The sequence below is a fragment of the Sminthopsis crassicaudata genome, chromosome 6, assembly GCF_048593235.1.
Source record: "Sminthopsis crassicaudata isolate SCR6 chromosome 6, ASM4859323v1, whole genome shotgun sequence".
NCBI classification, from domain to species: domain Eukaryota; kingdom Metazoa; phylum Chordata; class Mammalia; order Dasyuromorphia; family Dasyuridae; genus Sminthopsis; species Sminthopsis crassicaudata.
The window spans coordinates 121,357,705-121,373,031 of NC_133622.1; the positions used below are offsets into that span (position 1 = coordinate 121,357,705).

General features: G+C 37.0%; 1 protein-coding gene and 1 long non-coding RNA gene across 4 annotated transcripts in view; one reads left to right on the forward strand and one right to left on the reverse strand.

The window, feature by feature from the left end:
* The window catches only part of PPA2 (inorganic pyrophosphatase 2), a 119,222-nt gene that overhangs the window by 59,848 nt on the left and 44,047 nt on the right, over window positions 1–15,327 (reverse strand). The window lies entirely within an intron of this gene.
* LOC141546955 (uncharacterized) overlaps window positions 12,840–15,327 on the forward strand; it is a 28,339-nt gene continuing 25,851 nt past the window's right edge. Inside the window, exon 1 of one of the 2 annotated variants that reach the window (XR_012483472.1) lies at window positions 12,840–13,190. This is a non-coding gene — a long non-coding RNA (uncharacterized LOC141546955). The remainder of the gene's footprint in view (window positions 13,191–15,327) is intronic. The other variant, XR_012483471.1, reaches the window with a different exon arrangement.

Sequence of the window (15,327 nt, forward strand, 5' to 3'; positions counted from 1 at the left end):
AATTATGCCCCAAAAGTTATCAAACTGTGCATACCCTTTGATCCAGTAGTGTTACTACTAGGCTTATATCCCAAGGAGATTTTAAAGAAGGGAAAGGAACTTGTATGTGCCAAAATGTTTGTGGCAGCCCTTTTTATAGAGGCTAGAAACTGGAAAATGAATGGATACCCATCAATTGGAGAAAGGTTGAGTAAATTGTGGTATATGAATGTTATGGAATATTATTGTTCTGTAAGAAATGACCAGCAGGATGAATACAGAGAGGTTTGGAGAGACTTACATGAATTGATGCTGAGTGAAATGAGCAGGACTAGGAGATCATTATATACTTCAACAACAATACTATATGAGGATATATTCTGATGGAAGTGGATATCTTTAACAAAGAGAAGAGCTAATTTAGTTCCAATTGATCAGTGATGGACAGAATCAGTTACACCCAGAGAAGGAACACTGGGAAATGAATGTGGACTACTTGCATTTTTCTTTGTCTTCCCAGGTTATTTTTACCTTCTCAATCCAATTCTACTTGTGCAACAAGAGAACTGTATGGTTCTGCACACATATATTGTATCTAGAATATACTATAACATATTTAACATGTATAAGACTGCCTGCCTTCTAGGGGACAGGGTACAGGTAGGGAAGGGAAAAGTCGGAACAGAAATTAGTGCAAAGAATAATGTTGTAAATAAATATCCATTCATATGTTCTATCAATTAAAAGTTATAATAAAAAAGAATACAAGGCTAAAAAAAAAAAAAAAGAAAAAGAAATTACATATTGTTGCACTTATTTTCAGACTTTTTTGATACACTGATGAGCTTTATTAATTTATTTTCTTTTTTTTTTTCATTAAAGATATTACTTATTATAACATAGCTCCCTAGAAAAGGGAAGAAGTCAAGGCATATTTGAAGAAATTTGGTGATATAAAACATATATGAAATTTTTCTTAAAAAAATTCTATCCCCACAAAAATAATAAAATCTTAAATTTATATTTAAAAATTATTTGTACAAGTAAAAACTACATGAACAAGGAAAGGGTTCCACTCATTAATTTCTGCATTTTTAAGTATAAACTTAATAATTTGCGTTAATTTTAATATGGTAAAATCAATATAGAAGGTCATATAGTCTGGTTCAAAAAATTCTTTACCATACAACATTGCCAGAAGAATATTTGCATTAAAGAGATAGACAGCACTTTGTACTAGCGAGCATCTTGGGATTATTAAAAAGCACTCCATAACTTCTCAAATCAAATCCAGCCTGCTCATTTCAGGGTCCAGCTCATTATTCATCTACAGAAATGTCCTAGACACAGGTGCTAACTCAAGGGATTAGCCACCTAACTGAATGTCACAATCTGGACCACAGTCTTTTTTCTTCCATTTTGTTTTTTCCACATAGATAGCAGAAAAACTCTTGGGTTATTTATTATTTGTTAATTTCAGTGAAGAGTGGTTATCATGTTCTGAGGCTTGACACAATCAACATGTTATCTTCTGCAGACAGAAGCATCTGGAGGACTTCATTATCTAGAACAGATTTTCTTCTACTTAGACTTTCTGTTTGGATTTTCTAGGTGCAAATTTCCAGCTTCTCATATTACATCAAACAAATCACATTTAGACTCAGCTCATTTTCTTGAATAAAATTCTCAAAGTCAACCTTTAACTACTCCTTGAGGAGTTGCTTACATATGTACATGAAGTAACAGTCCCTCCATTAAGACTCAAGTAAAATAGTCCCACTGTTTCAGGAACTTACATCCTAACAAGGGGGAACAATGTATACATATGAATGAATAATTAATAAACTCATGTTTCAAGCACTATAAAAATGCTGGGGATACAAGTTAAAAAAAAAAAAAACACCAAACAATCCCTACTCTCAAGGAATACATACTCTAATTGAAGAAGATAGCCCATATAAATGAATCCAGCTACAGGTTAGAAGGAAAGAACTAGCCATCCTAAAAATTCACTTGTAGAATTCATTTGCAAGGCCTAAAGATGGGGCGGGGCTTTAAAGTATACTGGCAGCTCATATGCTAGGGCCCTTTTCTGCATCAGGGAAGATAATAAAGCCCAAAGATCTTTGCCTTTATTGTGCTGCAAAAATACCATACAGATTGGAGGTCCTCATTTCACCAGAAGGTTTATAGTTTATAAATGGAAGATTTAAAACTCACCCAATAGACCCAAACAGATCTGTTATTGTTCCCACTTAGCTTCTATGATGAAGTCCAGATAAATTGAATCAAAAGAGAGGAAAGCAAGGAGGAAAGTTGCCCATGGGCAACTGGTACATAAATAAACAGAAACAAAGCCTTTAAGCAAAGTCATAAGCAATTGGGGAAGATCCAGAAAGGCCACATGCATAAAGTGGTACTTCCTAAGTCTTAGCAGAAGTCAGTAATTTCATAAGAAAGAGTATCATCTCTATGACAGGCTTTCCAGATCTACATATGGAAGCTTAATAGGAGTCTCTCCTAAGCTCCAATGTTCCATCATCACTTCCCCTTTGGACACCTCCAACTGAAGTCTCTATCTCAAACTCAACATGTTCAAAACTGGACTCATTATCTTTCTCCCCAAACCCTCCTCTTTTCTGAACTTCCCTATTAGTATCAAGAGTAGTACCATCTCCCAGTTATCTGGCAGACTGTTTATAACTTCAATATCCTTTTCAACTTTTCTTTCCATTTACTCCACAGACCTCATTTGTTGCTTATCTGGCAATTTTTTGTCTACTCTTCCTCTGCAGATGGCTATCAGCCTCATTCAAATTCTCACTGTCTTTCTCATTGAGAACTAAAGTAGTCTATACACTACAGACTCTGCTTCAAGTCTTTCTCCACTCTAATCCTCCATTTTGCATCTTGTCAGATGATTTTCCAAAAGCTCAGGTTTCCACTCACCTCATACTCTATGAACTCTTTTCTCTTAACTCTAAGAGCAGGTATAAAGTTCTCTGTTTGGCATTTAAAACTCTTCCTCAAACTATGTCCAAAGAGCTATCAAACCGTGATTACCCTTGGATGTAACAGTGTCTCTGCTGAATCTGTATTCCAAAGAAATCATAAAAAAGTTAAAAGGACCCACATGTGCAAAAAAGGTTGTGGCAGCCCTTTTTAAACTGACAAGGAACAGAAACTGAGTGGATGTCCAACAGTTAGAGAATGGCTGAAAAAGTTATGGTACATAAATGTTATGGAATATTATTTTTGAAATGATCAGGGGGACAGCTAGGTGGAGCAGTAAATAGAGGACCAGCCTTGAAGTCAGGAGGACCTGAGTTCAAATGTGACCTTAGGCACTTAACACTTCCCAGCTATGTGACCCTGAGCAAGTCACTCAACCCCAATTGCTTCAGCAAAAAAAAAAAAAAAAAAAAAAAAAAAAAAGGAAAAGAAATAATCATCAGGATCATTTCAGAAAGATTTGGAAAGACTGATGCTAAATGAAGTGAGTAGAATCAAGTAGAACATTGTATGCAGCAACAACAAGATTATGTGATGATCAACTCTAATGGAATTGGCTTTTTTTTTTTTTTAACAATGAGGTGATTCAGGCCAATTCCAATAGCCTTGTAATGAGAGAGCTATCTGCACCGAGAGTGAGGACTGTGGAAACTGAATGTGGATCACAACATAGTACTTTCACCTTTTTTGTTGATGCTTAGTTTTTTCTTCCTTTTTGATCTGATTTTTCTTGTGCAGCATGATAAATGTGGAAATATGTAAAGAAGAATTGCACATATTTAACATATGTTAGAACACTTGCTGTATAAGGGAGAAAGTGGAAGCAAGGTAGGGAGAAAATTTTGTTATACAAGGTTTTGCAAGGGTTAATGTTCAAAACTATCTTTGCATATATTTTGAAAATAAAAAAGCTATCATTTAAAAAAAAAAACTCTTCCTAATCTAGGTCCCTCTTACCTTTCTATTCTTTTTTGTACCTTACTCCTCATCATTTACTCTAAGATCCAGTTATAATAGTCTCAGGCAGCCTGAGGAGTAGGAGCTCACAATTGGATAAAGTGCTGAGCCTGGACTGGTAATTCATCTTGCTGAGTTCAAATCTGTCCTCAGACATTTACTATTTGTGTGACCCTGGATAATTCATTTAATCCTGTTTGCTTCAGTTTTCTCATCTGTATACTGAGCTAGAAGGAAACAACAAAGCATTCCAGAATCTCTTTCAAGAAAACATCAAATGAGGTCATAAAGGTCAGATATCACTGAAATGCTTGAATAATATAGTAGTTTACTTGCTATTTCTTGAATATTGTTCATTATGAAAATAAATCCAGGAGAAATAGTTTAAAAATTATTGGACTAATTGAAAGCATTGAGAAAAAAAAAGAGCCTAGATTTCATCTTTCAAAAACTTTCCTTGATACTCTAGAACAGAATAACTGTTAACAGAATAAAAACTCTAGAAAATAAAAATTTAACTCAATCACTTCCTAAAAGGGATACCAAAACAAAAATTCCTAGGAATATTATAGCCAAATTCCAGAGTTCCCAGATCAAGGAGAAAATACTGCAAGCATTCAGAAAAAAAAACTATTCAAGTATTGTGAGCCACAATTAGAATATCTAAATATTTAGCAACCTCAATATTAAAGGATCAGAGAGCTTAGAATAATGATATTCTGGAGGGAAAAGGAGCTAGAATTACAATTACAATCAAGAATCATCTACCTAGCAAAGCTGAGTATAATCTTCAAGGGAAAAAATAGACATCCCATGAAAGAGAGAACTTGATGAAAAGACCAGAGCTGAACAGAAAGCTTGACTTTCAAATACAAGATTCAAGAGAAACATAAACAGGTAAACGGGAAAGGAAAATCATAAGGGGAAAAATGATACTTATAACACGTAAAAACTTTCTCATTATTAGGACAGTTAGAGTATATATAGATAGAAGATATAGACATAGATGAGATGATATCTGAAAAATATTAAGGGGTGAGAGAAGAATGCACGGGAGAAAGGGAAACAAAGAGGCAGGATGGGATAAATTATCTCAAATAAAAGAAAAAGAGGAAAGGGGGGAGGTTAAAGGGGAGTAAGTGAATCTTACTTTCATCACAATTGGTTCCAAAAGGAAATAATATATACACTCAATTGAGTGTAGAAATCAGTCTTATCTTGTGAGAAAATAAGATTGAAGGGGTATAAAGAAGGAGGGGGGGAGGAGTTAGATAGAAGGGAAAGAAAATTGGGGAAGGGGTAGTTAGAAGCAAAAACACTTTTGATGAGGGACAGGGTGAAAAGACAGAGAAAATAAACAAGGAGGAAAATAGGGTAGAGGGAAATACATTTAACAATAGTAACTGTAAAAAAAAAATTGAAGCAAATTTCTCTGATGAAGGCTTCATTTCTCAAACATATAGAGAACTAAGTCAAAATTATAAAGATAAGAGCCATTCCCCAACTGATGAATGATCAAAAGATATGAACAGTTTTCAGATAATATGGCTATCTATAGCCATATGAAAAAATATTCTAAATCACTATTGCCTGGAGAAATGCAAATTAAAACAATTCTGATGTACCTCCTCATACACATTTAATTGACTAATAGGACAGAAATGGAAAATGACAAATTGTTGAGATGGGAAAAATAAAACAATTCACTGTTGGTGGAGTTGTGAACTGATCCAACCATTCTTTAGAGCAATTTGGAACTATGCCCAAAGGGTTATAAAACCTTTGACCGAGCAATACCTCTATTGGATCTATATCCCGAATGAGACAAAAAAAGAAAAAAAAAAAAAGAAAATGATCTATATGAACAAAAACATGCATAGCAGCTCTGGAGGCAAGAAAGTGGAAATTGAGGGATGTCCATCAATTAGGGAATAGTGACTAAGAAACAACAATACAGTAAGGTCATCAGCTATGAATGATTTAGCTATTCTCAGCAATACAATGATCCAAGATATTTCTGAAAAACATATGATGAAAAATTCTATCAATATCCAAAGAAAGAATTGATTCTATTTTAATACAAACTAAAGCATATTATTTTTTAACTTTATTTTTTGAAGGTATGGGGGGTGTCCTACGTTTTGTTTGGCAACATGATTATTACAGAAATGTCTTTCATGACTATACATGTATAACCTATATTAAACTGCTTGCTTTCTCAGTGGAGAGAGGGAGAAGAGGAGAAAAGAAGGGAGAGTATTTGAAACTCAATTTCTTTAAACTGACATTAAAAATTGTTTTTACATGTAACTGGAGAAGGAAAAAACACTAAATAATTTTTAAGTGACATTTCAGTTCCTTTCTCTTGCCTTTGAACTGGCTGTTCTCTCTGCCTAAAATGCTCTGACCCCTCTTCTCCACGTCTTTATTTTCTTGGCTTTCTTCACTATTAAGCTGAAAATCACTTATTTTCAGGAATCCCTTCCTGGTCCCAAGTAACTAGCATCTTTTCCTCTCAAACTACATTCCATCCATTACTTGGCATGCATCTTATATGTACCAAGTTATTTGTCGATTCTCTTCCCCCATTAGTTGTAAGGGGCTGAAACTAGAGTCAGTGCACTGAGGTGAGACAATTGAGCACTTGAGACTAATGGACAATTCTCTATGCTTGAAAATGGCCCTTCCCACTATCCTGTGGTGTCCCAATCATTTGGTGTATACAGAGAATTGTGGGAGGGACTAGGAGGTGCAGGGAGACTAGCCAGGGTCACTGAGAGAGAGAGAGAGAGAGAGAGAGAGAGAGAGAGAGAGAGAGAGAAAGAGAGAGAGAGAGAGAGAGAGAGAGAGAGAGAGAGAGAGAGAGAGAGAGAGAGAGAGAGAGAGAGGAAGGATAAGATGAAGTAGCAGAGATCCTACTGTCCACTCCCTTTACTTCTACAGCTAAAGACCAAGAATAAAGACTTCTGCTTATCCTGACTCCGGCTGATTCTAAGGTACCTAGGATGCTAACACGATCGCCACATTTGGTGCCCAACTCGGGTCCAAGGACCCTAATTTCACTGAAGAAGCCTTTGGGGACCAGGAAATAGGGTATTTTAATAGACAAACAGGGCTAAACTAGTAACCTTTTCTAGCTGAAATGGGGCAGATATTAGGCAAAGATTCTTTCCCACCCAACCCCAATCCCACCCCTAAGGAGATCTACAGAGACCACACTCAGACTGATAAAGAGATAGGGTTTAATTATGATTTGGGAGCAGATTCATGGATTCCTGGATACATTAGAATGTACGTCCCCTTGGTTCTTCAGTAAAGAAGATATAGGGGCAGATAATTGGAAACTAGTAGGAGATCAACTTTGTGAATATTATGATAATGGTTCTGATTCAATTTCCAAAGAAACATTCTATATATACAACATAATACAATTGGCCTTAAAGAATCCTGCAAATTATAGAAAAAAGAAAAATTTTAAGAACAGCCAGATGAGGAAATGTGAGGAAAAAGAGGAAGACAATGAACAGATTAATAGCAATATCACTAGAGGGCATATGGAGTTAAGTGAGGATGAAGGGCATGATGAAGGGCATGGTGAAGGGCCAGGGAAGGGTGTGGTGATTCTCGCTCTGACCAGGCAGCTTCAATCCCAACAACTTGAACTGGTTCTTGACATGCCCCCATCAACTTCACCTTCCAGGATGGAGGGAGAAGGAGTAGTGGGAGAGGCAGTGATATCACCAGCACCTCCCCCCCAGCAGTCACCCCCTCCTGTGACTAGATTGAAAAAGGCACTACTTAAAAGCCACAGAAGAAGGCCAGGATTTAAATGATTTGAAAATCAATATGTATCTAGTGATTCAACAGTTTAACTCTTCAGGTCAAGAAAGTACAAGGGACACTCCTTTTGATATAGAATCCTCAAAGACCTGAAAAAAGCTTGCACTCTTTATGGGGCTATATCAGCTCATGTTAAGATGTTATTACAGAATATGGCTTATAAAGTCTTGACACCTAGGGACTGAAAATCTATAGCAAGGACATGCTTAGGACCTGGACAAAACTTATTGTGGCTTTCTGAATATGAGCTCTGTAGAACACAAGCCCAACAAAATAATCATAGTGGTGTTAATTCTCCAATCACCTATGACCAGCAAACTGGTCTAGGTTCTTATGCAGACATTTCAGTAGAGATTAATTACCCTTAGCAGCATATGAAAAAACTGCTGCTTCTATCAAGGCTTTTTTCCCCGGTAAAAATGACAAGGGTGAGGCCTTAAAAAAATTGCACAAGTGCCAAATGGACCCTTTGCTGATTTTATGAGACATTTGCAGACAGCTATCACACAAACTAATGGTGAAAATGCAGTAACAGACATTATGATAAGGCAACTTGCTAAAGAAAATGCTAATGAGGTTTGTAGTATTATATTAGGATTACACAAGGATGCTCCTTTAGAGGAGATCATAAAACGCTGTGCCACAGTGGGCACAAATGCCTTTTATAGCCAGGCTATGATGCAGACTTCCTAAGATCCCAACATGAAAACATAGGGTCCCTTTTGGCAAGGGAATTCTAGAGAGACTCCTCAATGCTTTCAATCGGTAAAGTAGGGCATCTGAAAGCTCAATGTTGGCATAGAGACAGAGTGAGAAAACAGGGTGGGAGAACAAGTCCCAATACCCCAGGTCCAAAATGCAACAGAGGCTTCTACTGGGCATCATAATGTAGACCGCTTCAGGGAAATGGGATGAGGGGCCCAAGAAAAAAACACGTGGGACATGATAATAGCCAATGCTACACTTAAAGAGTGCCTAGAAGTTTAGTATCCAGACATGATCAATCAGCCAGGAAGCAACCTGATGGGAGAAAAGGATTACAATTGGGGAGAACAGAGTTGTATGCAGCTGGGACAACTGAGATACCCCCTGGAAAGGTAAAATCTGTTCCTCTCCAGCCTATGGATCCCTTGGCTCCAGGGACAGTAAGCTTGACCATTTCACTTCCTGAGTGTATTTACAAAACAGTGTCCATCCATACACTAATGTGGGAAACTGAGGAATGTGTAGATAATATCCCAGTCACTAATACAGGTAGACAATGTGTGACTTATCAACCAAGAGAAGTAGTAGCATCAGGTTACTGATACAGACTCCTAATAAGCAATCTGGTGATAGTCTCCCAGATTCTGACTCTAAGCAACAAAATCCAGGAATATACTGAACAGCAGTTGCGACAGCTGACTGACCTATGCTCACTATCTATATAAATGGCATACCATTAGAAGGATTGGCAGACATTGGTGCAGATTGTACAGTCGTTAAAGGTGCCAACTGGTCCAGTCACTGGTCAAAGACTAAGGCAGACACCTACAGTCTGGTGTAGGAGGATCAATAGCAGCAGAAGTTAGTGCTATCCCTTTGAGATGGATATCTGAAGGTGAAAGAGTTTTTAATCCTTTTATAGTTGAAAAAATCCCTATCAATCTGTGGGGAAGAAACATTTTACAACAATTAGGGTTAAAAATGAGTACTTCGTTTTTTTAGGCAGGGCTGCTGTTGAAGGCCTGCAAATACTTTCAACTGTACCTATCCAATGGAAAACTGATATACAGTGTGGATAGAAGAGTGGCCCTTAGAGAGCGATAAAAATTCAGGCCTTATTAGATATAGTACAGGACCAACTTGACCAAGGACACTTAAACCTTCTCTAAGTCCTTGGAATTCTCCAGCATTTGTTGTAAGAAAGAAATCTGGAAAATGGAGGATGTTGACTGATTTAAGAAAGGTAAATGAACAGATGGAAATTATGGGAACTCTTCAACCTAGACTTCCATCTCCTACTCAATTGCCTAGAGAATGGCCTCTGTAGGTTACAGACATTAAGGATTGTTTCTATTCTATCCCTTTAGCTAAGGAGAATATGAAAAGATTTGCCTTTTCAGTGCCCAGCATTAACTTAGCTGAGCCTTGTAAAAGATATGAATAAACAGTTTTGCGATAGGGAATGAAAAACACCCTACTCTGTGCCAAATGTATGTTGCAGCTGCTCTTGCTCCAGTAAGATAAGCATTTCCAAAAGTAATATTGTTGCATTATATGGATGATATTTTGGGATGTGCACCTGAGGAACAAATGTTAGAAGCATGTCTACAAAAGATCATGGAAACACTAAGGAACTACAAATTGCACATAGCTCCAGAAAAAACTCAAAGACATGCTCCTTTTCAATATTTAGGATATGAAGTATAAGTATAAGGTGCTTACAGTACAAAAACTTTCCTTAAGAACAGAGAAGCAAAACACCTTAAATGACTTTCAGAAATTGAAAGGAGATATCCAATAGATGCGTCCCGTGTTAGGTTTGACTACCTATCAATTACCACCATTGTATGACATTTTAAGAGGAGACAGAGCTTTAAACTCACCACTCCATCTTACAAAAGAAGCTCAAGAGGCTTTGAAACAAGTTGAACTGGCTTTATCCAACATGGTTGAAAGAGTCACTCAAAAACCCTTGGAAATAGCAGTTTTTGCTACACAAGAAGCACAGCAATCCTTCATCAGGGAGACAGTGTGATAGAGTGGGTGAACCTCCCAGCACAACCAGAACAAAGCCTTATTCCTCATCCAATGCTTGTGGCTAGAATTTTATTAGAGGCCATTAAACGAGCAGTACAATTATCTGGGATAAGACCTGACAAGATATACACCTTTTATACCAATGCACAAATTAGTGTATTTTATGAAACCATCCCAGAGTGGCAAATTTTATTAGCCATGCTCCAAATTTTACACACGGATCTCCACTAAAGATAACCAGACTATTACATAATTGGCGATGGATTCTTGAAGAAAAGGTTTCTAAAGTTCCTCTTAAAGGACCAACTACCTTTACAGATGCATCCAAACATAATATTTGCACTTATACTCTCGTGACTTAACTATAAACTCCTTTTCAGTCCACTCAGCAGAATGAATTGTATGCAATCATTCTAGCTCTTACTTATTATCCAGGAGATATAAATATAATATCTGATTCAGCCTATTCAGTAGGTGTGATACAAAGAATTGCCACAGCCCAAATAAAATTTGCAGCTTCTAATATTTATCAGCTCTTTAAGAAATTTCAAGAGCTAGTGAGAAAGCATCCAGGTAAGATTTATATCTTGCATGTCGACTCTCATCGTGGACTTCTAGGTCCTATTTTTGATGATAATTCAAAGGCAGATAACCTTCTAACCATGTTGGCCAATACTCCTTTATTTCAAGAAGCCCAAGAATCTCATTTTAAATACGATCAGGCTACTCGAGCTTTACATTTACTATTTGGAATAACAAGAGAGGAAGCTAGGAGCACAGTAAAAGCACAGCTTGCATTCCTTTCCATGCTCCTACGCTCCCTCCAGAGAAGAACCCTCATAGTTTGAGACCTAATGAAATTTGGCAAATGGATGTGACCCATTATAAATCTTTTGGTCGTCTGTTTTTTATCCATATTGTGATAGACACTTTTTCAGGATTCATTTTTGCAATACCAGCAGCAAAAGAGACAGCCCAAGTGGTCACTGAATTCCTTATACAAGCATTTGCAATTATGGGTATACCACAAGCAATAAAAACAGACCATGGACCTGCATATACTTCTAAACATTTTGCACACTTTTGTGCACAGTATAAGATTTTACACACCACTAGCATACCTTTTAATCCTCAAGGACAGACAATAGTAGAGAGAAGGAACAGATATTAAGACGCTCCTCCAAAAACAAAAGAAAGGGGGAGCCACAGGTAACCCTAGAGAACTTCTAAATCTAGCTCTTTAGACTATTAACTTCTTGATTTTTTGACAAAGATGCACTGGCTCCAGCAGACAGGTTTTATAACCCACTGGAAGGGCAGTGTCCAGTGCGAGCAGCTCCAATATCTTTAGATAATCACCAGGTGATGTGGAGAGACCCAAAAAGTGGTGAATGGAAGGGACCAGATAGGTTAACTGCTTGGGGGAGAGGGTTTGCTTGTATCTCCACAGATGGAGAAAGAATCAGATGGGTGCCAACAAGCGTATTCGCATTGTCCATTGGAGAGAGATGGAGCAGACCCTTGAAACAGAGAAGACCCAAGAAACATCAGGTGGTTCCATTGCTGACTATGCCCACCACTGAAAGAGCATGGTAGTTATGGAGTTTGACTCACGGACATCAAAAATTGTTGGATTTCAAAATCCTCAGGAATCACTGGAATCCCTGAGACATAAAAAGATTGTTGTTGGACTTCAAAACCTTCGGGAATCATTGGATTCTCTGAAACATGATAAGACTATTAACCCTCAGGAATCATTGGATTCTCTGAGACATGATAAGACTGTTGTAGGACTCTATAAACCCTCAGGAATCATTGGATTCTCTGAGACATGATAAGACTGTTGTAGGACTTGAAAACCCTCAGGAATCATTGGATTTTCTGAGAAATGATAAAACTGTTGCAGGACTTCAAAATCTACAGGAATCATTGGATTCCCTGACACGTGAAGCAATGGACAATAGATTGGTTTTGGACTATCTCTTGGCTGCTGAAGAAGGTGTATGTGTGACTGTTGTTTATATATCCTCCTTCTAGGACTTCTGGAAATCTTTTACAACACCATGTTGATTTATATTGTTTGTTATATAACTACTTGCATCTACAATTCATGTTTGTTACACCATATTGAGCCTGCCCTGGCTGTGGGGAGAGTCATCGCTAATAGCCTGTGCATTATTGCTATGTGGTTGTTTAATACCTCCCATGCTGATGGGTTTGTGCATACCTGTTTCTAATAAGACCTTTCAGTCCAGAAACCCACTAGCAATCCCCACTTCCCTTTGGTGCTTTTCATTTCCCTTCTTAAGATGTCAGGGAGGGCGTGGTCATCTCCTTTTTAGTGCTTTCACCTCCCTTCCTGAGAAGTGAGGAGAGGGCATGATCACCTCCTTTTGGGGGTTCTCACCTTCCTGAGAATGCTTGGAAAATGGCCCTTCCCACTATCCTGTGCTGGTCCAATCATTTGGTGTATACAGAGAATTGTGGGAGGGAGTAGGAGGTGGAGGGAGACTAGCCAGAGCCACTTCTGTGAGAGACGACGAGGTGAGGTCACAGAGATCCTTACTTCTACAGCTAAAGACCAAGAATAAAGACTTTTGCTTATCCTGACTCCAGCTGATTCTAAGGTACCTAGGGTGCTAACACAGTTGCCACAATTAGTAAGTGGGCTTTTTGAGGGCAGTAACAGGTTTGGCAGTATGAGTTTTGGGGATTTTGTTGTTGTTATTTTGCCTTTCTTTTTGACCTAGCACTTAACACTATGCCTCACACTTAGTTGCTTAATAAATTATTGTTGACTGACATTGATTACTTTTACTTCTTTGTATATGATTTCCTTCTCAAAGGTCACCTCTTAATTTCCAAATCCAAGCTATTACACCAGTGAGAATCAGTGGAAAGACTGTTGAATTTGGAATTCCAATTCATAAACCTTACTGTCTATGACTAGCTTTGAACAGGTCAATATAGCTTACCTTATATGTAAAACGAAAAGGTTACTATCAGTAATCTCTAAATCTATGATCCTATGGCTTATATTCATCTAATTCCATTAGAAGCAATGCTTCTAGAGGCAGTATTCTATATCATGAAAAATCATTTTGAGTCTCTGGCACTGAGCATGCAAGCCACTTAAGCTTCCAAATCTAAGCCCATGATCTTACCTGCTGATTTAATTTCCTTATATTAAAATTCATAAGGAAAATCATTTAATTACTCTGGGTCTCAATTTCCTCATGTATAAAATGGGGATAATTATAGTTATACCACTTTACTGATTTTTTTTTCCTATGAGGAACAAACTTAATTAAAAGGTTTAAAAATTCCTTTCCTCACAAAAAGTCTATAAGATAAATAATACATCTATTATCTCCAAATTACATAAAAGGAAAACACTATTACATGAGTTATTATAATATTTATTGTTAGCATTATTGTTATTATTCTATTCAGAGATAATTATTTTTCTATAATATTTGGAGAAAGATCTCAGAAGATCTAGCCTACTATCATCTCTGCAGATAAGGGGCAAAAAAGAACACCCATTACTCAACACATATTCCTTGGCACCAACTTAGAGGGGCCATGATTTAGGCCAGTTTAATTATATATTTTTACATGACTTGAGAGTTAAATAAGGAGAGTCACATCTATGAGAGAAATACAGCAGCAGTGCTGTTCACAATTAAGTGACTCATGATGAACAAAGAATTTTCCTTTGATCTTGGGTCTGAATGTTTGAAATACAGATTCTCCCCATGAAAAACTCTACCAGCTTGGGTCAAAGAGTTCTTTTAGTGACAGCTCACAGATTTGAATTTTTAAATGTTTCTTTTTTAACCAAATCCGTGATATTAGTACAGGATGGTCCTGATGAGAAATTTCTAGAATGCAAATCAAAATCCATTCTGGGGTTTATAGTCGTTAGTTTAGTTCCTACAGTAATGAGAGATTGGTATTGGGCAGATTGCTTGCTCCCAGAGTCAGCATGTCAGAGGTAATATTTGAACTTGAAATACTTAAGTTTTCCTGGCATTTGAAGCCACTAAGCCATGATTCTAGCTTATATGGTGATACATTACATGAGGAAATCCTAAATTACACATGTATAGGCTATAAATGATATATGTATGTGTTTATGTAGTTGTGTGTATATATAGATTACACACAAAATAGCAAGATAGCTCTCCTTATACTGATAAGAATCTACAGAAAACATCATGATCTAAGTACTACATGCTATAAAGGACACAGGCAAACTTAAGATGAGGGTAACTACAGTGGAGAAAGACAGAAAAATACATCATAAGAAATGATTTTTTAAAAGGAAATAGGAATGTTTAGCCTGAAGACAGAAAATTAAAAGGGATACACAATAGCTATTATCAAATATCTGGAGAATCATCATGTGGAAAAGGGCCTAGACTTAGTCTCTATAATTCTTTAGAAAGAACTGGAAGCAACAGGTAGAAGTTACAGAAGGACAGATTTTTAAGCAATAAAAAGAGAACTTTTATGTAATTTCAGAGTTAGAAGTAACCACAGAAACCTTTGATCAGACTTTTTGGAAATAAGAGCCAGACAAAAATGGAATGGATTGTTCCAGGAGACAATATGTTCCCCCCATCAGTAAAAGTGTGAAAGCAGAGGACGGATGAGAACTTTACAGGAATGTTGTTGATCAAAAAAAGAATTGAAAAACTATTAATAAACATGTGAAAGACTGCTCCAAATCATTAATAATGATAAATGTGAAATAGTCAGCAATTATATAAATATAGAGAGGTACACTAATAC